The 23,755-nt window shown below is 46.7% G+C and overlaps 1 protein-coding gene across 12 annotated transcripts in view; it reads left to right on the top strand.

The window, feature by feature from the left end:
• The window catches only part of CYLD (CYLD lysine 63 deubiquitinase), a 434,005-nt gene that overhangs the window by 16,921 nt on the left and 393,329 nt on the right, over positions 1–23,755 (top strand). For 4 of the 12 annotated variants that reach the window (XM_085638699.1, XM_085638704.1, XM_085638701.1 and 1 more), the window contains exon 3: positions 6,103–6,235. The exons of the other annotated variants lie outside the window; for them this stretch is intronic. The gene's annotated coding sequence lies outside the window, so the exon portion shown is untranslated. The remainder of the gene's footprint in view (positions 1–6,102; positions 6,236–23,755) is intronic. 12 annotated transcript variants of the gene reach the window in all.

Genomic DNA, 23,755 nt, shown 5'->3' on the forward strand with positions numbered 1-23,755 from the left:
AGGAGGAGGAAGAGAGAAAGTGAAAAAAAGGGAAGGAGAAGGGAAAGGGAAGGGAGGGAAAGGAAGAGAGGAAAAGAGAGGGGATGTGAGGAGGGACAGGGAAAGAAAGAGGAAAAGGGAGGGAGAGGAGAAAACAGCAGGAAAAGAAGGGAAGGGAAACAAAATGGGATGTGTGGGCTGGGAAGGGAAGGGAGATGGAGAGGAAAGGGGAAGGGAGGGAAGAGGAAGGAGTGAGAGGAGAAGAAATGAGGGAATGGGGTGGTGAAGGAGGGACAACGAAGGAAAGGGTGGGAGTTAAATAGGAGGAGGGAAAGGGAGGAAGGAGAGGAGAGGAGAAGAAAGGTAGGGGAAGGGAGAGTAAAGGAGGAGGAGAAGTAAAAGGAGAAAGAGAAGGAAAAAAAGGAGGAGGAGGAGAGGGAGAAGGAGAGGAGAAAGGGAAGGGAAAGAAGTAAAAGGGAGTAGAGTAGAGGAGATGGAAGGAGAGGAGTGGAGGGGTGGGGAAGGGGAGGGATGGGAAAGGAAGGGAAGGGAAATAATAAAGGGGAAAGGTGGGAAAGGAAGAGGGGAAGGGATGAGTGGAGGGAAAGGGAGAGAGACCACAATAGGGAGGCGTGGGAAAAGGAGGAAAGGGAGGGAAGGTAAAGGAAGGGAATGGAAGGGGAGGGAGATGAAGAGATGGAGGGACAGTTGGCAAGAGAAAGGAGGAGGAAGGGGAGGAATGAGGAGAGGGGAGAGGGAGAAGGAGAGGTAGACGTCGAGGGAGATGGATGTGGGGAGGGAGAGAGATGAGGTAGAAGAAGGAAAGGGAAAACAGCAGTAATGTAATGGAAGAGAGGGGAGATAGAGAGTAAGATGGGGTGGGAGAGGGAAGAGAGGGGGTGAGGTGAGTGAAGGGAATGGAAGGTAGGGGAGACAATGATGGGGAGTTGAGGAAAGAGAAGGGAAGGGAAGGGAGATGGAGAAGAAGAAAGAGAAGGAGGCGAAGAAGATGAGGAGGAGAAGGAGAAGAAAGGAGAGGGAATGTGACAGAGGGATAGGGAAATGAAGGATGAAAGGTAAAAAGAAAGAGGGAATGGGAGGGAGAGGAGAAAACGGCAGGAATGGAAGGGAGGGGCCGGGAGGGGTGGGAATGGAAGGGTTACAATGAAGTGGAGATGTGGGAAGAGAAGGGAGAATGGAGGGGAAGGGAATTGAAGAATAGAGAAGGGAAGGCAAAGGAAGGGCCGATGAGGAGGGTAGAAGACAGGGAATAGAAGGAGAAGGAGAGGGAGTGAGACAGGCAGAGAGAGGGAGATAAAGAAGATGAGGGAGAGGAAGAAGGCGAGGGAGAGAGAGACATGGAGTGGGGAGAGGGAGAGGCAGAAGGAGAGGGAGGAGAGGAAAAAGGGAAGGGATGAAGAGGAGAGAAGTAGAGTAAAGGAGGGGGATGTGACGGAGGGAGAGGGAGAAAACAGGAAGGGAGGGAAGGGGTGGGTGAAGGGGAGGGGTGGGGTGGGTGCAGGGAGGGGAAGAAAGGGAAGGGGGAGGGAGAAGGAGTGGGAGGGGAGGAAAGAGGATGTGACGGAGGGACGGGGAAAGAAAAGATGGGTGGTAAAAAGGAAGAGGGAAAAGGAGGGAGAGGAGAAAACAGCAGGAAGGGAAGAGAAGGAATGGGGTGGGGTGGGTACCAGAGTTGAGGGGAGGGGAGGGAAGGGACGGGAAGGCAAGGGAAGGAAATGGAATGGAAAGGGGAAGGGGAAGGGGATGGGGAAAGAAGGGAAGGGAGATGGAGAAGGAGAGGGATTGGGACAAGGGAGAAAGAGACGAAGGAGAAGGGGAAAGAGAAGGAGGAGGAAGAGGAAGACAGAAAAAGGGAAAAAGGGAAAGGAAGGGTGGGGAGGGAAGAAAAGGAAAGGAGAGGAAGAGAGGAAAGGGAACAAATGAAGGAGGTGTGGGAAGGGAAGGAAAGGGAGAATAAGGATGAGGGAGAGGGACAAGGAGATGGGGAGGTGAAGGAGGGACAGGGAAGGAAAGGGTGAGATTTGAAGAAGTAGGGAAAGGGAGGGAGGGGAAGGGAAAGCAAGGGAAAAGGAGAAGCAGGCGAAGGAAGAGGTGGAGGAAGGGGAAGGGGAAACGGGAAATTGACAAAAGGGGAGAAGGAAGAGGCGGTGGAGAAGAGCAAGGAGAGGAAAGGGGAAAGGAAAGGAAGGGAAGAGGAAGGGAGAGGAAAGGAGAGGAAATGAGAGGGGATGTGATGGAGAAATGGGGAAAGAAAAGAGGGGGGATAAAAAAGAGGGAGGGAGGGAGTAGAGGAAAAGACTGCAGGAGGGTAAGGGAGGGAAGGGAAATGATGGGATGGGATGGGGAGGGAGAGGGTGGGGGTGACAGTGGGGGAAGGGAAGGGGTGAGAGGAGAATGAGGAGGAGAAAGGAAAGAGGGGAGAAGAAAGGAGAGCAGATGTGATGAGGGACAGGAAAAGAAAGGATGGGAGGTAAAAAGAAAGCGGGAAAGGTAGGTAAAGGAGTTAACAGCAGGAAGGGGAGGGGATTGGAGGAAAGGAGAGGTGAGCTGAGGGGATCGGAGGGAAGGTGAGGGGATAGGGAGGGGATAGGGAGGGGAGGGAGAGCGGGAGGGGGAGAGAAGGGGAGGAAAGGAGAGGGGATGTGACAAAGGGACAGGCAAAGAAAGGATGGGAGGTAAAAAGAAATAGGGAAAGGGAGGGAGAGAAAAAACAGCAGGAGGGAAGGGAAGGGGAAAATGAAGGGTAGGAGTGGGAAGGGAAGGAAGAATGAGGAGGAAGGAAAGGGACAAGGAGAGGGAGGAGAAGGAGTGGGAGAGGCAAAAGGGGAGGGAGGGAAGAGAAGAGAAGGGGAGGAGAGGAGAGGAAAGGAGAGGGGATGGGGATGGGGCTGTGACGGAGGGACAGAGAAGGAAAGGGTGGGGTGTGATAAAAGGAGGGAAAGGGAGGATGATGGGGCTAGGGGAGAAGGGATGAGAGGATAGGAAAAGAGAGGAGGGGAGGGGAGGGAAGTAAGGGAATGGAAGGGAAGGGAGAGGTGGAAGGGGAAATTGGGAAAAGGGGAGAAGGAGAGGAGGAGAAAGGGAAGGGAGGGAAGGAGAGGAAAGGGAGGGGGTGTGACGGAGGGTCAGGGAAAGAAAAGATGGGTGGTAAATAGAGGGAGGGAGAGGAAAAAACCTGCGTGAGGAGAAGGGAAGGAAGGAGTGTGGGGGTGGCAGTGAGGGAAGGGAGTGAGAGTGGGAGAGGTATAGGTGGAGGAGAAGGAGGAGGGGAAGGAGAAGGAGGAGAAGGAGAAGGAGGAAAAGGAGGAGAAGGAGGGGGCGGGAGGGAAGAGGAGAGGACATGAGAGGGGATGGCATGTGAAGGAGGGACAGGGAAGGAGAGGGTGAGATGTGATAGGAGGGAAAGGGAGGATGATGGGGCTAGGGGAGAAGGGAGGATAGGAGGGGAGGGAAGGAAGGGAAGGGAATGGAAGGAAAGGGAGAGGTAGAAGAGGAAGAGGAAAGGGGAAATTGGGAGGAGGAGAGGAGGAGAAAGGGAAGGAGATGGCATGTGAAGGAGGGACAGGGAAGGAGAGGGTGAGATGTGATATAAGGGGGAAATGGAGGAAGATGAGGGAACGAGAGAGGAGTGAAGGAGAGGAGAGGAGTGAAGGGAAGGGGAGAAGGAGAAGGAAGAGGAGGAAGACGGGTAAAGGTGAAATTGGGAAAAGGGGGGAAAGAGAGGGAGGGAAGAGGAAGGGAGGGAAAGAAAGGAGAGGAAAGGGAGGGGATGTGACCGAGGGACAGGGAGAGAAAAGATCTAAAACGAAAGAGGGAGGGAGAGGAAAAAACTGCAGGAGGGGAGGGGCATGGAAGGGACGGAAGAGGGAGAGGGTGGGAGTGGCAGTAGGGGAAGGGAGAGGGAGATGGAGATGGAGGAGATGGAGGAGGAGGAGGAGGAGACGATGGACAGGGAGAGGTAGTGGAGGAGGAGAAGGAAGAGGAAGAGGAGTAGAAGGAGAAGGAGGAGGGGAGGTGTAGAGAGGAGATGTGATGGAGGGACAGGGAAAGAAAGGAAGGGAGTAAAAAGAAAGAGGGGAGGGAGAGGAGAAAACAGCAGGAAGGGAAGCGGACGGGAGGTAATGAGAAGAAAGGATGGGAAGGGAGGGGAAGGGAAGGTAACGGAAGGGAGAGCAGGAGGGAAGGGGAAGTGATGGGGAAGGGGTAAGGTGGAGGGGAGGGCAGGGAGGGAAGGAGAGGAAAGGGATGGGATGGGAAGGGGAAGAGGAAAGAGAAAGGAAAGGTTAAGGAGAATGGTATAGGGAGGTGAAAGAGGGACAGGGAAGGAAGGGGTGGGATGCAAATAGGAGTGAAAGGGAGGGAGAGGAGAAAACAGCAGGAAGGGAAGGAAAGGAAAAGAAGGGACGGGAGGGGTTGGGGAGGGAGAGTGGGGGGAGGGAATCGAAGAGGGACAGGGAAAGAAAAGGTGGGATGTAAAGAGAGGGAAAGGGAGGTCAGGGGAAGGGTAGGGAAGGGAAAATGGAATGTAAAAGAAGGGGAGGGAAGGGGAGGGAAACAATGAAGGGAAGGGAATGGGAGTGGGTAGGGCAGGGAAGGAAACGAAAGGAAACAAAAGGGAGAAAGAGGGAGAGATGAGGTAGAGTTGGTGGCAGAAGGGAGGAGGAAGGAGAGGGAGCTGGAGATGGAGAGGGATGGGTAGTGAAGGGAAGTAAAGGTGAGCAGAGGAGGGGAAGTGCGACAGAAGGAAGCGGTGGAAGAGAAATTGAGAGAGGAAACGGGAGAGAGAGGAAACCAGCATTGGCATAGCCAATAGGTCACGCCTTTGGGACCTTATAAGTGTTTAGCCATGCAACAGTTGCATAACTAAATACTTATAAGGTCCCAAAAGCGAGACCTATTGGCTATGCAAAGCGGCCGCAAAAGTTAAAGTGATCGCGATCGGGATCACAATCAAACATCCAAGCGGCCGTGCGGCCGCGAAAGTAAAAGTAACTGCGGTAAAGCGTGGCGCGCGCGCCCGCGCACATGCACTGTAGCTCTAGGCTGGCCTGGTAGCACTTTTCGGAGCCCTCTCAATATGTCTCGCCAGACAAGCGCATGCGCTGGGTCAGGCGAGACCTAAAAAACAGCAGGAAGGGAGGGGAGGGAGAGAAGTGGAGGGAAAAAATGAAGGGGAGAGAAGGGAAAGGAAAGGCCTAGAGATAGGAAACAATAACGAAGCTGGTTCTCAAAGGATTGAAAAGAAGATGAGGAGAAAGAAAGGTGAAGTAAAGGGAGGGTGATCGGAAACGATGGAAGAGGAATAAAGCAAAGGAAGGGAAGGTAAGAACATTGAAGGGAAATTAAGGGAAGGTAATAGGAATTTCAAGTCAGTATCAAGTCAGTTTCAAGTTCGTTTTCAGTTTGGTTTCAAGTTCAGTTTTCAGTTCACTTTCCGTTTGGTTTATTTACTCACCGTGTTCACTTACACCCACCCATATCCCTTTCCTTTTTGGAGCCTGCGAAGCCCCTGTAGCTTCGTCCTCTCCCTGCCCCCAACTCGAAGCGCCGGCAGTGGTACTCCCCGTCCGGTGTCCCCGAGTGATATGCTGCAGCTGCCTGGTTACCAGACTTTTATACTAAAGACACGTCACAATGTAGGCTTTTCAAGTGACATCATGCATCATTATTTTATGGGCGATACCATGGGTTACAGTTTAACCTGGGTGGGATGGGCGGCACGCAAGCTACGGCTTTATTCCAATTTTCTTGGATTTGAGAAAATCTAACAAAAAGTAACCAGCGATGAACCTGAAAGACGAACCTCTCTTACCCAACATTCTAGCCCACTCCCCTTTTGTCTATGCCACGGCAGAGGCCTCCCCTCTCTGCACTTACGCTAGACCTCGTGACGTCACACTGGCGCGCCTGTCATACGTGTTCCATTCACGGGATTCTGCTTCTGGTGCTGCTGGGAAGGCACAAGCCTTACACGTGAAATTAAAATGTGGGGTTTTCTGTTTAAAGTAAGTTGTTATTTTATCATATGATTCTGTATATTTCGTATAACATATTTATCGTTCATTGTGCTATTTAAAACGTGTGGTATTTACTTATTTGTAGGACTGAACGTGTGACCTACAAGTTAAGTTACACACACACTTGAATGGCGCTTACGTCAGTACATCATTTAAATCTTGCGGAGGGTCCGACATTTAGCAGGTCCTGCTCTGACGCTTTGGTGGCGGTGATGGAGGTAAGGAATGATATTTTGGGTGGTGAGAAGAGGGCTGCCCATCCATCATGTGTGCATCATGTCACCTTAATCATTTTATTAAACATACGCCCCAGAAATCCAAAGCCTGTTACGTGTGCCCCCCCCCGGCACATTTAAAGCTAAAAACGGGTGGGTCTTCTTCGAAATCCTGTGTACAGATTATGTTTTTATGAGAGCCTAAAGAAGAAACAATAATACATAAAGGAACACACAATGCGACCCAATCAGACGTGTCCGTCCTAGAAGTCAGCGGCTAAAGACACCAACGCTTCAAGTAGAAAAGGACGTCATCAGCGCCCCTTCTCCCAGCTCCTACTGTATGTTCAAGTGACATGGATCTGTAGCGCTGGGCGTTATTTATCCAGCTTTAAACACGCCCAACATGGGCGACTGATCCCGCACCAACAAAGGGGTCAGGAGAAGTTGATGGGATTTGAACCCACGTTTTATTGCTTCACACTCTCAGTGAATCAATTATATGACCACCTGCCCTTAACCACCATGTGTCACTTATTCCCACGCTGCACTATCACTACTGCATTCTACAGCTCCTTGAAAACAGCACCCCTTCTCTGGACAAAGCACCCTGCACGTTCACTCACCACCTGAGAGAAAACAAGGGAGAGTAAAGGTAACCGGCTTACTGAGTCTTTCTTTAAAAGTTATGTAACCTTGCCCTCTAGCGGTATCCGAGAACAGCTTGTTCAATACTGCATTTACTCTGACAGTTTAACATTTTTCACAGTCTTCGAGTCATTCGGGAGTAAAGGTCGGCAAGCCCAGTGCTTTAAATGGGCCGGTACTAGGGCACAAGTCCTAAAAAAGAAGTGCTCGCCATGACATATACTTTTCTCTTTTTCTGCCATCCCACTTGGACGGCCTCGCCTGCTAAAAGGTTTCTTATCTTTATGGGGCCATGTGTTTGGCCCCATAAAGATAAGAAACCTTTTACTTCAGCCGGAAAGCGGACAAGCCCGTTCAAGTGGAACGGCTCAAAAAGCCGAAGGAAAACGTCATGAACAGCTCTTTTCCAATGGCTGGCCACCGTTTAGCATAAACGGTGACGCCAGCCAATGGAAAAGAGGGGCGGGGCTTAAAGCCCTTTACAAAAATACCACAAAACGTTAAATCTCGCCAGCGAGCCTGCGCATGTGCGCAGCCTACGCCAAGCGAGACCTAAAAATGTTAAATAAATGGTTAATTGTTTCTTTAAAGGTTAAATAAACAAAGTAACTAGGTTATCCTCCACCACTTAACTGTGGGAACACCTTCATTTTTAAAGACATCTTGCATCAAAGATGTAAAAATACTCTAAAGTCTCTCATAATCAAACATGCAGAACCGTTTCACGTTAGTACATTACATCAGTGCACTGAACTATTTTTAATAAAAGTGATAGCTTTGAAGCATGAACTTATACACCTTCATGTGCGACTTGTTTTGGCATGGTTTTTGTAAAACCTTATTGGTGTGGGAGCTGCCAGGCCCTCACCATTATAACAAACATTGGCAAAAGCAAAATTGTTTTTGGTCTTAAAAAACAGACACTGCCACAGTAGTTACTGGCACTGAACAAAACTAGTTTGTGTGCCAATATGCTCCTTGTGAAAGAGCAGAATGCGGTTAAGTCACAGTGAAGCAAGCCGATAGAGAGAGACAGACAGAATTTTAATAAACACACAAAGTCCTGGTCAACGCCAGACCAAATTAGTGGCCCAATTATTAAAGAAAGTCTCAAAAGTGCACCCATGGTATATGTCCTTGCATTTAAGTGCAGCTATATGGCTTTCGTTAATTCCTAAGAATTGACTGAAGTTGGACAAGAAATAGTACTCGTAGAAAATATTTGTGAACTGCATTTTAGCATGAGCAAATATGCATGTGTATGTAGATTTGCTCATGCGAAAATCTGAGTGTTTTAAAGTTCACTTTCCCTCCAACCACTTTTTTCCCAACTCTGGAAGAAAGTTTATGTATGCCATTGTCAGGAGTAAATTTCCAACATTTCTCAGTATGGGAAAAGATTAGGGAAGAGTTGTTGAAAACCCTTAAAACATGCAAGTTAATAGGTTTGCACAGACTCAGAAGGGCATTCTAACCCTGGAACTATTGCTTACCACTACCTTGTAAGCGGCGACCCAACCAAAGAAATCCAGATGAGAATCAGAAGTATAACCGAAAGAGGAAGGGAAGTGGGTTTCCTCTCTACACAGGAATTCGAATTCTTGGACGTGAAACATCCCCACCATGTACACCTTACCCAAGGTTTACAAAGATCCACTTAAGCCACCAGGACGACCAATAATCTCTGGCTGTGGATCGCTCCTTGAACCAGTGTGTAAATATATTGACTTCTTTCTCAAGCCCCTAGCAGAAACAACAAAGACATATCTGCGAGATACTATGCAGGTTATCAACCTGGTCGAGGAAATTAAATTTGATACATCTACCCAGCTATTGGTGACACTTGACATCGTCTCACTATACACATGTATCCCTCAACATCCAGCACTGGACTCCATGACAAGGGCACTTGAAAAAAGACCTCAGCCAACCAACGTCCACACACAATTCATAGTGGAACTTTTAGAGATAGCCATGATGAAGAATTTCTTTGTTTTTCAGAATGAATTCTTCATACAAAGCAAAGGTGTAGCTATGGGAGCAGCATTCGCCCCAGATCTAGCGATCCTCTTTATGGACGAATTTGAGGAGAACCATATACTGTCAACAGATAACCCATTTAGGATCCACATCGCCGAATGGCGAAGCTATATTGACGACATCCTCCTCATCTGGGCGGGTGATGAAAATAAACTATCCAATTTCCTTACCTGGCTGAACGCCAGATCTGAAGACATTAAATTTACTATGCAATGGGACAGGCAGACCATCGACTTTTTAGATATAAGCATCAAAGTCACGGGGGACCACCTCTATACTACTTTCTATGGAAAGAAGGCAGAACGGAACACATTACTGAGTCATCATACCCGAGGACTATGAGATAATCTGCCATTCGGCCAGTTCCGGATTCGGAGAAACTGTTCTCTCAAAGAAGACTTCTTCACGAGGGAACGAACGTTGATCGTCCTTACCCACACAAGTAGGTGAAAGTCTCTTCACCTCTATTAGCATTCACCTCTTATTCACACATTGCCACTACACTGACCCCACTCATTTCAATTATCTCTAGGTGTTCTTCCTAGCCTGATCCTGACGAAGACCCCAACATGAGGAACAAATCGCCATCTTAGACTAGGGGTCGAAACATAGATAATCTACCTCCTCTCCGCAAGCTCAAAGAACGGAATAATTGAAACAATATGTATTTTTGAGCTATGTTTAGACATGGGAACAACTGACCTATGTTAGGCCGGAAAGGTCCAGTTCTTTGTAACAACAAATGTATATATGTCACTATACCTTTACCCTATCCCTATCCCTCGCTCACTGATTCACTACCATTGACCCTACCCTTCCTCCTCTTCACAATAAGAGCACTGTAAATACTTAATACACTACCGTTATTTGGAGCAACTGTAATGCCAATCATTAATGCTTTGATGTTGTATTGCATTTAATGCCTGCATACTCAATGGAATTAAATTCCGTTTTTTTAATCATATTGAGGTTGTAAGCGGTGAATGCTTCTTTCCAGTATATGTGTTTTACAAATAATACTACCATGACCACCTTCAGAACATATTGTATTACTGACCCATGGTCGTGTAGGTTTTATGGGTTAACCCCGTTAAAACTCAACACCCAGTATGTAGATCTGCGGAAACAGGGGAACATAAGGGAATTGCAAGTATTCAAACCCTACTAGGGAATGAGCCCTGGCATAATCAGAGAGGCTATATCAGAACTCTTATATAGAGACTGCTGGCATAATTTGCCACCGCACTACATGGCACCAAAGGGACAAGTGGGATTTGTCATAGGACAAGTAGATTTATGAAGCAACCTGCCCCATGGATAACTAGATATTTTATTAAATTCCACACCCCTGGCTCAGCACACCACATAATTGAACTCCACTACATACCACTCCACAACACAAAATACCAGTCCACATAATTACACTCCATAACACACAATCCCACTCCACATAATTCAAATGCATTAAATACCACATAATTACTATCCACATAATTCCACTGCACACCATGCCATATAATTCCACTCCACAAATCCACTCCACACCACTTAATTCCACATCACACAATTCCACGACTAACACTTCCAATCCATCCGACATAATTCCACTATACACAACATACATACACTCCACAACACATAGGTAAAAGACATTGTCATTTACAGTGCCAATATCTCTAACTCAACCAAATGCGAGACCTATTGCATTTCCAATGCTTGTCTTCAAATCTAATGGACTTTAGTGTTGAAAGTAGATGTCTTTGTGACTCAGTCCTCTAATGTACACTGTAACTGTTCAATCATCACAGAAAGTGTATGAGAGGCTGTCACGTGGCTGCTGGGGACATAGTCGGCATCACTAAGTTACCACGAGCCCTGCTGCCATTATGCTGCTTTGCGCACGTTACTACATGGCTTTATTATTGCAAAGGACTTTGTTCGTGCCTTTCACATGAGAACTATCTGCTGTGTTTGTTCTATGTCTGTTCCCAGCGTTTAGTCTGAACATTGTGAGCAAGGTTGATAAACATTGCCCCTTGTTATTCTGTTCTGGTCAGGCCTTAGCACCTAGAAAAAACCTACCAATGCAGCTGTTGTTATTTGAATTTTTTTGAAACTCATACTTTTGATATTATGGGGATACATGCATAGGGAGCACACACTTGGAGAGGGACCTTTCCAGGGAAGAAAAGCGAGCCAGCACCTATGTTGTAGATTTCCCATCTGTAGGCTAAGGTATGGGGTCTGCTGACAAAGTCCAAAGATCTTCTAATATATAATAATACTTCTTCTTAGCAAGGGGAGGGAGGTTAGGCTCTATAGTCTTTTCTCTACTGTCTTTTCATTATGACATCTCTCTTTATGATATATGGATTAGCTGCTATGCTGACTGTATTTGTACTATGCATTTTCCTTCTTGTTGTGGCACGTATACTGCATGTTAGGGCATGTTAGTTAAAGTAAATATTTTAAACTGTTCTCATGTCTCTGTCACATCTTATTGTGGACAAGTACAAGAATGAGAGTGAAAGGGTTTGTCTTGCGATTCCTGAGAGATCTGGGAGTGTTGTGTTCTGGGGTGTCTAATCACTTGTTTCTCTGCGAATGAGTAGGCGAGCAAGTGAGACTATATCGCTAGTCGGTCCTGGGTTTATGAGTACTCTGGTGGTAGGATGGCTCAGTCCTTACTTACTAACGTCCCATAATCCTACGCATAGTTCTATTCTTGGGCAGAATCCCTGCAACATGGCGCCGCCAACGTTTGGTCTGGTACTTATTCACGATACCCCTGAGTAGTGCTGATGCTTGTCCATGATCCCTCTTACCGGTTTACGGGGACATCCGTGGTGGGGGGGGCTAGGCCTCCTATATTTCATGTTTATAGGTTTTTCATGCTTGAGATTTAAAGGGTTTTATTTTGACCCAGTGTTGCGCTACCGTTATTCTTGCTTTCTCTTTTGTTTCTATCATGGCTGTCGCTATTCCAGCACTTGACCGCGCTGCGGTTACAGCGTTTTTAACTGACCATGGTGTCCCCGTTGCAGGGGCTAATATTATTTTTGTTGTCGAAGCAGACGCTGCTTATCGCTTCGAGGTCTTCTACTCTTTGGTTACATTTCCTGCAGGGGATGGGAATGATAATTTGTTTCATGAATACACAGGAGCTGTGGCTCTGCGTGTTTATCGTCCTTATGTGTTACTTTAAATTCCGTTGACAGCTTGGGAGCATACCATTTGGTTTAATGGCGCCCTTCCTCACCCTGTTACAGCTATTCGGCTGGGCCCCTTGTCTATTGATGGTGCCACTTGGCCGGTTTTGGCTGGTTTTACACCACATCCTAATTATATGAATGCTACTCTTGCAGAGCTGCATCAGCTACATACAAAATTGATTCACATACATAGAAGTGTCATACAATGTATGTCACATGCTCTTCAAGTGGCTCTGGAAGGAGCCGCTCCTCGGCTGCCTGAACACGGTGGTCTGGTTATTAGTCCCGTGCTGACTAACTCAGTGATGGGCGAACATCCTCAAAATCGAGACGACTTAAAGTAACATTTTGGCTTGCACAAAAATTTGAGCAACTAGAAGCTGTTTTTCCACATACAACTCGACTCCTGTTTCGAAACACGTTTCTTACAATGAATTTGCTGAGTGGTCTGATTTAGCTGACTGCACCACCTGGGGGACAGTGTTTGCTACAGTGTATACTCTGTGCTTTGGCACCCCCTCCATGAGCGTTCAGGATGACCTGCCCTGGACCTGGGGATGAAATCAGTGGGCATGTTCCCTATTGTCTCCGAAATTATTCTGGCCAACATTAAAGGTGAAGCAGTTTGCTTGCAAGTGGGCCAGCGCCTGCCACATTGGCAGACATGGATCAGCAGCAGTTGCTGTCTTTTGTTGCGGATGTGTATACATCTTTAGGACGCACTAGCTTGGGAATTCGACCTTTTGTTCAAGCGCAAAATAAGCCTCCTCCTGAAAAGGAGGGTCGTCCAGGCTTTCCTAAAAAGGCTTGGAACAAGCAGCAGCAACAACAGAAGCCTAGTTCTCGTGCAGGTTTGCCTCCACCTGACGCTTCTGAATGTAGATATGATTTGAACAACCCCGCTAAAATTAAAATACCAGAGAGGTTCCAGGTCCCTGATACTCCATCTCCTCGTTACTTTCAGGAATCGTTGGATCAACAGTTCGGTGGAGGGGGACGTCAGGATCGCAGACAAGGCGAGTCTACGCAAGCCAAACGTGACCTGCAGTGCCGGTTTAATGTGAAGGTCAAACAGGAGGGACCACCTCCATATCGTGCTCCATTTCAGAAAAAAAAGTTGCAGCTTTGACAGCAAAGTATGCCCCAGACGGTGAGAACCCTGCTTCTGAACAGGAGTTGGGCGGTGACCCTCCTCGACAGCGCGGCATAGGTTACCATAGTATGCCAGACACTCCACCAGCGTCTGGAGGCGAAAGCAACTGATACTTTCATTACAGTGGAAACATCTGACACTAGAGTTGGCCCCCCTGATAGGCTGTATGAAATAGGCCTCCAAATTGAAGGTGATATTAAACTCACTATTAAAGCAGCCTTTGGGATAACCTTACTTCTTCTTATGATCTTTTGTTGGCAGAGGCGGATTGGCCTCCCCCATTTGTTCTTGCTTCCTCCCTTGTTATTCTCCCGAGTTTTTCACAATATGTCCTGGAGAAGACTAAACTTGCTTATGCTTCGGAGTGGGCATAAGCCCTTGCTCCCTCGTTCTATCGCAACCAGGCAGGTTGGGACAAACATTCGCCCGAACATGTAGTTCTGTTGCGTTCTACACCGCAGCCCCAACCCCAGTATCCGATAAAACATGATGCAAAAGCGTCCGCAAGTGAAATTCTTACCCAGTTGGAATATCAGGGTGTGATTGAGCCCTGTGTTTCTTCAATGAATAGTCCTCTCTTTCCGATATTGAAGCCTGACGGTTCATATCGTATAGTTTTGTATCACAGACATCTGAACAGTCATGTTCCTACCTTTGCGGTACAGAACACCCATAGCCCTTCCTTGGTCAACTACATTTTTAGAAATGTCAATAACAGATGAAACAAGAGAAGACAAAGTGTTAATGCTATTATCAACTACGTCAAGAACCTTTTTTAAATTATCTTGATCAATTTGTCTTAAGCAGGAAGCGGTTTCCATCTGGGACAGTTTTCAGAACTCATTATATGCAGCATATACAAAACGTTTAGTGCAAGGTGATTTCGGACCTAAAAGGAAATCTGCCAGATCAATGTCACCTGATAAAAGAGAAAGATGTTGTTTCACAGATGATAGTGTGGAATGTTCCAACCATTGCAGACACAATTTACCAACAGAATATGTAGTAACTGTATGAGAATGAGGGAAACGAGGGTCATGTCTGCTGTGCGTAAACCCAGCAGAGGCATTAGAAAAGCGTAAGTGACCCGCATTAGTATTGAGTGGCCATACTAACCAGCCAAATGGATCAATAGTGGATGAGTTAAGAGTACCATTTTTGATCTTTTCATTTAAATCATTCAGCGTACAATTCATGTATTGCTGCCAAGTGTCCTAGGCAGCCAAAGACGGAATTAAGAGGATTTACATTTTTTGCAGTGGCCAATCCAAACATGCTGTGATGTTATTAAACACGCACGATGTAATGATTCAGTATCCTCCACCTGCCAATCTTTGGTCCCCCTTATTGATTTTAAATCAATCACGTCCTTCCAATAATCATAGCCTTTTAAGGATAAATTGGCTATGAAAGTTGAAGAATATACCAATTTAGTATGGGTCAGCATGAACTTTGTGCGTGTTGGTGCATTCAACTTGTAGTAATATGACTCTGGGTCAGAAAGATTGTAACCTGAAAAATAGACCAACTTATTTTTCAGTGTCTGTGAACTCCCCTGGAAAGGTGTTGGACAATGCTCCCATTGTGTATAATTAATCGGAGGTCTGACAGTGTTGGATTTGTGTAAAAAACTGATGACCATAATGTTGAGAACAAAATAAATCAGCATAATTGCCAAAATATAAATGCTAATTTTCTGCCTCAAAAGCAGTATAATATTCAAAGTCTGAAAACAGTGAATGAACTGCGTTAACATCCCAGTCGTCGGAATGTATTCCTGGCATGATGACATCACCTAAAGAAACACGAAATACGTATGGAATCTGGATCGTTTCAGTCAGACCATAGACTTCGAATGGTACTTTATCCCAAACTATTCCATCAAGGTCTGGAAATGCTGAAATATTAACGAGGGCTTGATCCCTTTTCATTTTGTGAGATGAAGTGTGTGGTGCCAAAACTCCATCCACCAAATGGACTGCAAAGCCTGCAGGCAAGTAATGGCCATTTATTAGAAGGAAAAAACGGTCACAAAACCAATCCACATGAAGAGGAACACCATCGTGAGCACCAGCCAGATGTATGTCCAAGGGGCAACCAGATAAGTTCTTGGAAACCAGGAGATGAACATGCAAATATGAGTTTGGGGCCCTGCCGCAGTGGTAGTTGATGATGAAGAAGAAGAATCAGAAGAAAAGTTAACTCTGTCCATATAACAACCACTAGCACCAAGATGAAATAATGGGGGCTGATCTGCTTTAGAAGACAAATGGATTTCAGTATCAGGAATGTCAACTGTAAGCTCGACTGATGGGGAGGCATATTCATGCGACCTAGTCATGAAATGTGACAGTAAAACAGGAAACAAATCGATTGAAGTCTCCACCTCACTCTCCTGTTGCAGAGGAGTTGTAGGGGTAGTCACTGAATTGAGTGAAACACCCCGATGGGTAATACTTCTAGGCATTCTATTCAGTATCGGCCATATGGTGTAACTTGACATGCTCGATGGAAATAAATCGATTCTCCTTGCGACCAGGCAGGGGAGGGTAAATCACAGTACGAGTACCCTTCAATCCAAGAACTGGAACTGGTGCGCGGTATGAGGGACCAAATTATTTTTTGTTCTCCACTTTCTCTCGGACCAGATCTCCAACATTAGGAAGCCAGCCAGTAACAGGAATCCGCACCGCCGCTTCTGTGGACGAGGGCCAATGATCTTTTGCAAGAGTGTCACAAGTCTTTTGTAGACCCTGTAACATAGCAGAATGGTTCTCTATGTCAAATGTTGCAGCAGCCGCCACAACGTGTAGACCATCAAGGTCTAACAAACATTTTAATGCCAAAGAGCAATTCGTATGGGGTCCGCCCACCCAGAGATCTTCTTGGGAGATTATTAGGTGCACACTGGACTCCATAAAGATGTGTCAGCCAGCCCCTGCCGGTACCTAACACCCTAGCTGCTAAAGATTGCTTTAAGTCACGATGCAACCGCTCCACAACTGAATTGCCCTTAGGCCGATATGGAGACAAGAATCGCACCTGCACTCCCAAAGACTTCATCGCTTCACAGTAAGCCTTAGAGGCAAAAGCCAGACCTTGGTCAGAATGGAAAGTGCCACAGGCAGATGTCCAGACAAAGACACGCAAATCCTTTATACCAGTTCGAGCGTCAGCACTGCATTGCGGCCAAACCCAATGGAACCTTGTGGATGAATCCTCTGCAACCAAAATGCTTAAATGCAGTGTCAGATGTCAAAGGACCGCAGTGATCAAGGCAAATGCAGCCAAAGGGCTGATTGGGAATGTAAAGTGGAGTATGTGGTGGGCGTGCTACTGTAGAATGTTTCATTTGCTGACAAATATCGCAAGCAAGAACATATTTACGCGCTCACTGATATAAACCACGCCACCAGAAACGTTGCGGTTAGAGAAATTATCGCAGGCACTCCAGCATGAGCATATGCCACGCCCTCATGTGCGGCAATGATTAAAGAAAATCTACGGTCCTTGTTGGGAATCGGCCGATCCCCAACGGAGGGAATAGGTTCAAATGCGACTTGATCAGAAGACAAGTGATATGAGTAACGTGAAGGAAAACCTTGGGGGAACTCTGTCCTCTCCTTCGTCGCAGCTATAGCCGCCAGAATATCCTCATCAATTTTAGTCCTACACCTAGTAACTGCTGCTACTGAACATGTGGCTACTTCAGATTTGGCTGCCTCATCAGCCAAAGAATTACCAACCGCATGTGCTCCCACACACTGATGTCCTAACGTATGAATAATGTGTGAGCGGCAGACGTTCCTAAAGAGCTGCCACTCTGACCCAAAGAGTTTTATGCTTAATTATGCCACCTTTAGAATCACGATAATCCTTCTGTGACCAAAAAGAACAAGAAGTCATTAAATGATTGTACACAGTAAAAAGAATCGCACACTATAAGTGTCCGGACTCCGGGATTAGCAAATTCCAGAGCCAAAACCAAAGCACGTAACTCCGCTAATTGAGTCGTACAGTCACCAATGGATTGTGTGTGCACCAAGGAGGATTTAAAATCCCCATCAACAATTGTGCCTGCCACAAATGCGCAGGCAGCCGAATAAGCATGCAAAAAAATAGATCCCTGACTATACAGCCATTGTCTTTATTACATCTCAGCTTGGTGTTCAGGGCATGTGCCTTTTGGAACGGATGGAGAATATTGAACTTCACACAAACAGTCATCCTGCTTTTTGAGACTTGCCCAAGATGTCGCAACTCATATGGTGGAGATAACTTTACCCAGCACAATAGTAAGCTTAATTCCTTATTTATGGTGCTCTTGTTTTTTTTATCTTGTAGAAAGTCTCATAAACTATACTCTGTCATTAAACAGAGGAGCAGGGAATAGGTACATATTGTGATAACGTGTCAGATCTTGGAACAGGGTGAATGCTGAGAAAGAAAACTTGAGTTGTAGGATAGTCAGCGATTGAGAAATACAGCACAGCGTGGGGAAAAAGCACACACTTTTAGAAATGGTGCATATATGAGAGATGGTACCCTCATAATGGTACACATAGTTAGATATTGTACAGTGTGGGAGAGAAACAGACCAGGGGAGAGGTCAGAAATTAGTGGTAGCATACTGTAAATTCAAAGTTTCGTATCTTACAGAAGTGTTGAGCTTATTATGGACGAACACCCTCTTCTCCTGCAGCGTCTAGAAAAGACTCTTAAAAGGCAAAAGTTTAATTTTTGTTTGTTATTGCAGTAGATATTGTACACTACCTACTACTTCACTGTGCATCATGCCTGCTTATGCTGTTGAAGAGCAGAGGAGAATCCTTTGCCCCCTATGCACTATGCAATTTCCCACAAATAAGCTTAAAAACAAATTACTGGTTGGAATAAACCTGAAACAGCATAAATATTTCAATGAAACCACACAGGATAAAATGTGATCACTGAGTATATTTAGGAGTATGGTACCATTCTGTTCACACCAAGAGAAATGTTTTGTTTGTTTAATAAACATAATAATCAACTACATGCACTAAATACTGAGCAAAGCAGACTGCTAAAGTATACAGTTTAAGCTAACATAAAAAATAATAGTTGCAACCAATTCAAACAAACAAACTCAAACAAATTTGTTCAGCAAATGTTTGCCGTCAAAGGACGCAGAAAAATACAATCATGTATCATCTTTGAAAGGAAAAACAGATGAATACATTTTTTGGACTAATAAACTAAGATATAAATTATTAAAATGGCATAGAAATAAAACCTGCTAATACAGAAGTCAGCTGCCGAAAATATACACATAGCGAGATTTTAAAAATGCTCGTTGTTTGGTCCTCCACATGACCATTAAGAGCTGCAAAATGCAAGAACCACAACTTGCTTATCGTCCGATTTGCTGATTCTGAGGGCTTCTGCAGAGCAGCACAACCCACTTCTTTCCCATGCCCCAATAACTAGAGCATGCAAACAAATCATGTTCAATTGTTTCAATCCATGTCACTTAAAATGGGAAGTGACATTACTTGGATTTGCCAGTGACCACCACCTACCTGTGAACGAGACAAGTGGTAGGGTTCCATATCTGAATTCCGTATCTGAACATTGTGCTACAGTGCAAAACGTTAGCACACCATTACAATTGACATACTAAAGTATGTTTTGTCAATTTATAAGCAAAAATATGTTTTCATTTTTGATCCGAAGCACTTTTGGCTTTGGTCTGCTAAGCTGTTCGCAGCTACTCCAAAGGTCACATACCAGGTGCCACATTACAGTAATGCATGATATCACAAACATCATTTGCACCCACTTTTCTTTCCCCAGGACACTTTGTATTATAGAAGGGAGCTCGGATTCTTATGTTGGCATTTCTATAATAGCCATTGCTTGAGCTCGGATTCTTATGTTGGCATTTCTATAATAGCCATTGCTTGAGCTAACATTTTATTCCCGTTCTGTATCAATGGGATATTCTTGCATTTGCTTCGAGGATGACCTCTTGCAGGTGAGGAAACCCCTGTATCCTTTTGTCCGTACAGTATTACCATTGCCAATACAGGAGCACAGTTTGTTCGCCCCTCTGGGTATCCTTTCCTAGGGAACACAGGATTCCATGGACTCTGTCAAGGGTCCCCTCGCAGAAGGGTGATTTGACACTACTGAACCCAGGATGCTCCATGGCCGCTCTGATTAATCAGGCTAGTCAACCAGATGTGAAAGTTGGAGTGCCATTAAGAAAGTTTATACCTGCCCGGGTGGAGTGGGGGGGGGGGGATACAGCACATAATCCCAAACTGTGCCATGCACTTTGAGTAAGATTGCCCCTACTTTGATTGATACCTTACAGATATTTGATAACTGGACACGTCTTGTCATAAAGTTCTGAGTAACACACCAAAAAGATAGATTTATAGATTTCTTACTCAAACTAAGTAGAAAAAAACGTAAGTCACACAGTCAATCCCCAGGCACGCCTCAAACAGTGCCAGGCAGCAGCTTTTGAACTCCACCGTAGTTGTGCTCCGTTTTAATGGATCCAACTAAGGGTTCTTTAAGGACGACCTTGTAAATGCTCGCATACACACTCCGAGCAGGCAGGGTGAATAAATGTAGTTGCTCCTGTTTATGGATGTGGGCTGGCTTAGTTTTGGATAATCTTGTTTTAATCAAATTTGACATGCTATGTAAATTATATGTATTTAGTACATACTTTGATAAGCACCTCCAGTACAGCAGCTGCTACTTCTCCTGTGGATGGACCTACTCATTTCACGCTTTAGAAGACATCGAGAAAACTTCGTGATCAAGAGATGACTTTCGGATTTTAAGGATGTGGTAGCAATGAGGCATGAAATAGTGACATAAACGTCTGATATCTGGTGACGACCACATAAACACCCAATCTTCATGTTCACTTGCACTGTACTTTCCACTACATTTCCCCCATTAACATGTACAAGCTGAAAGCTGTTGGCACCTTTTATCACTACTGTTCCTGCTGAGAGGGAGTGTTGAATGACTGTCCACCCTCCCTCGAAGCGGTTTCTACAGAAATGGTATCGATTTTTAAAGTGCGTTTGTTAGACCTGTCAGCCCTTTGGGTGGTCCCTCCTCATCATTATTTATTTTGTCCCACTTTTGCCTCAATCCCTGTTATAATTTTTTCCTTTTTGGGAACCACCAGACTTTTTAGTGTTGATGCAGGGTCAGGGAGCCATTTTCCCTACCCTGGAACTTCTGTCTGAGGGCCTGAGACACAAAATGGTGGCCATCCATTGTCACCTGTGACATCACCAGAACCCACTGGAGGTTTCTAGAACCTTCTGTAACATTCTAGAACCCTGTGACAGTGGGAGGCAGTTTAGAATGTTGGGAGGCCATCTCAGAGTGGCAGTTGGCAACTGACTGGAGAAGAGAGAGGACAGATATAGAAGGAGGTCGGAGTAAGGCAGCAGGGGTGGAAACCAGTGCTGGGAGTGGGGTCCAGAAACCCACCCTTGATGCTAGTCCCTACTGACCAAGCCCAGCCTAAAGCCCTGTGTGGGACCAAGACCAGAAGAACCATCTTTAGGAACTGAACATTTGAAACCGGCCTTCAAGAGGAAGAACAGCAAGTTCCTGACCTGTTCAGTGGTGTCCTCCTGGAGTCCTGACGTCGAGAAGCCTGGAGACCTGGGGCCTGAGGTAGAGAAGCGGCGCTGACAAAAAGCAGACGTCGTACCCGGAGCCGCCAGAGGTCGAGTGAGGGCGCCGACGGAGGTCGTGGAGAGGCGCCGGAGGTCGAGTGGAGATTCACCCGAGGTCGAGGTGAGGGCGCCGACGGAGGTCGTGGAGAGGTGCCGGAGGTCGAGTGGAGATTCACCCGAGGTCGAGGTGTGGCGTCGACTGGGGAGTGAAGTCCGCCCCCGGAGTCGCCGGAGACTGAGATGAAGCGCGCCGGAGGTCGGGAGTGGAGATCGCACTCCGGAGACACCCGGAAGCGGGGAGACCGTGTCCCTGCGACGCCGGAAGGCGACATCGAGTCGAGACCGCCCAGCGACATCGAGTCGAGACCGCCCAGCGACATCGAGTCGAGACCGCCCAGCGACATCGAGTCGAGGCCGCCCAGCGACATCGATCCGGAGCCGCCTCACGGCGTCGACACGGTGCCGAGCGGAGCCGATCATCGTGAAAAGGGCAGTAAGTGGTAGAGGGGGCGTCTGAGGCCCCGTGGAGCCCTAAAAGACCATTCTAGGGGCTAGAGGGGTGTTAGAACCAGCCTGGGAGTGCCAGGGGTGAACTAAGACTGGTGCAGTGACATCTGTGAGGGGCTGTGTAGTTTGGAGGGCCAGATCTTTAGGTAACCCTTGTTCTGCCTCAGCTTAGGCCCCAGCCTTGACCAATCTAGGTGGGACACCCCCATGCCATCCAAATGACCACAAGCTGTGTATGGGCAAAGTAAGACCAAGTTACCTCATGAAAGTGATCTGATCTGTAACTGTCATTGATTGCTTTTCCTTATTTATTGAAGGTGCTTTATTTATTGTCTTCCACTAATTTATTCTTGCACTGTATTTATTGTCTGACTGTATTTATTTGCCGTCTATATTTATTGCACATCTATTTATTCTTTGCTTAATGAGGACCTGAACCTATTTATTGAAATCCCAAAGTAGCGTTGTTTATTTGACCTGCTCTTTTAAAGGACAATCCTATTGTATTGTATTTATGTTATGAAACCTGCAACTAAGAGAAAATAAGATAAAGACATATATATTTTCATCTTGTCTTCCATAATTTTTACGGTGTAGTGTCGTTTTTGGAACGGATGAACGCATGGTTATTGTGAGGGTGTGACGTACGCTTAACACGGTGCCTGATCCCCAACCGCTCGAGCCAAGCTACCACTGTGCTGGGAACCTGGTGACTGCTAACCCGATTGCCCGGTTTCCAACATAAAATTGGTGTTCAGCGGTGGGTTAGAGCTGTGCTTGCGTCTACTCGACAATAACTTTGGGTAGTCCATAGGCCTACACCGGGAGTTTTCTCCAAGCGGACTTCCTAATTTTGAGTTTTGTTTTTTCCAAATTTACTTCTGGTGGTGGGAGGAGGTATTACAAAAGGTACCCCCCTGCATTGCTTCTGTAAGCAACTGTCTTCTATCCTGAGTGGGCAAAATAGAGTTTGTATTGGAGGATGTGGAAACTTACACTGTGGCCCAACTCAGAGAGTTTTGTCAGCGAGAGGGGGTGTTTTGTCCCCAAGGTGCAAAGAAGGGTGAGCTCCAGACCAGCTTGAGGGCTTGGTGGGAGGCACGACGAGAAAGTAAGGTTGAGAAGGAGGACAGGGATGGAGAGCCTGACAGCGAGGGGGCTGGTTTGTACCAAACTGAGGTGGGGAACCTATTAGCGGGGCCCAGAACACTTTCAAGGAAGGGCAGCAGTGTCTCTAGCAACGGCTTATTAGAAGCAGAGTTAACTGACCGGAGGGAGAAAAGACAGCTCACATGGGAGTTGGCGAAGCTGGAGAAAGAAAAGGAGGAACGGAGGATGGCTCACGAGTTGAGGCTCAGGGAGATAGATCTCCAGATCCTACGGGTCGGGGCACACACTGTTCCTAATGGTGGCAGCGAAGAAAGAGAAATCACCAGGGAACCCAAACCTTATTTGCCAAAAGACATAGTAGCCAGCTATAGTGCGGGAGATGACATCGCCAAGTGGCTAGCGGCCTATGAGGTCTCTAAGAGCCCATGGGGTTCCAGAGAAATATTGGGGAGGGGGATTGTACAAATACATGCCTCCAGCTGGCAGGGATACATTATTGGCCCTAGAGCAGGATGAGCAGACCCACTACCCCACCATGAAAGTGGCGCTCGTGAGGAAGTTTGGACTAACACCCGAGAAGTACAGACAGAAGTTCCGGGGTAGCCACAAACTGGGCACACAGAATTGGGTGGATTTCCTGGACTATGCAAAGAAGGCATTAGAGGGTTGGATACAGGGCAGCGAGGTGAGGGACTACGAGGGGTTGTTTGATTTGATGTTGAAGGAACACCTGCTCGAAAAATGTTTCCCCGAACTGCGTCAACACCTGGTGGATAGCAAGCTGACCAAACCCCGGAAGCTTGCTGAGGAGGCGGACATTTGGGCTAGTACCCGGGTGTCCACAAGGGGGACTGGAGGGGACTCTCAAAAGACCGGACAGGGCGCCCCCAGAAGAAAGAGGGAGGGGAAAAGAAAACGGAGTTCTCTAAAGGCCCCCAAAATAGTTTCCAAGGGAAGGGAACGGGATTCACCCCTAGGGCTAACCCACCCAGAAACCCTAATCCTGGCCAGAGTCAGCAGCCAAGGGTTGTCCATTGCTTCGAGTGCGGTGGTGTCGGACACTATAAGGGAGATGTGAAGTGCCCGAAAAGACCACCCCCTCCCATCGGAGGAAAGGCCCCCGGAGTAGCTAGTGTAGTGCTCGGGGAGGAGATGCCTT

This window comes from Triturus cristatus, chromosome 12 (assembly GCF_964204655.1).
Source record: "Triturus cristatus chromosome 12, aTriCri1.1, whole genome shotgun sequence".
NCBI classification, from domain to species: domain Eukaryota; kingdom Metazoa; phylum Chordata; class Amphibia; order Caudata; family Salamandridae; genus Triturus; species Triturus cristatus.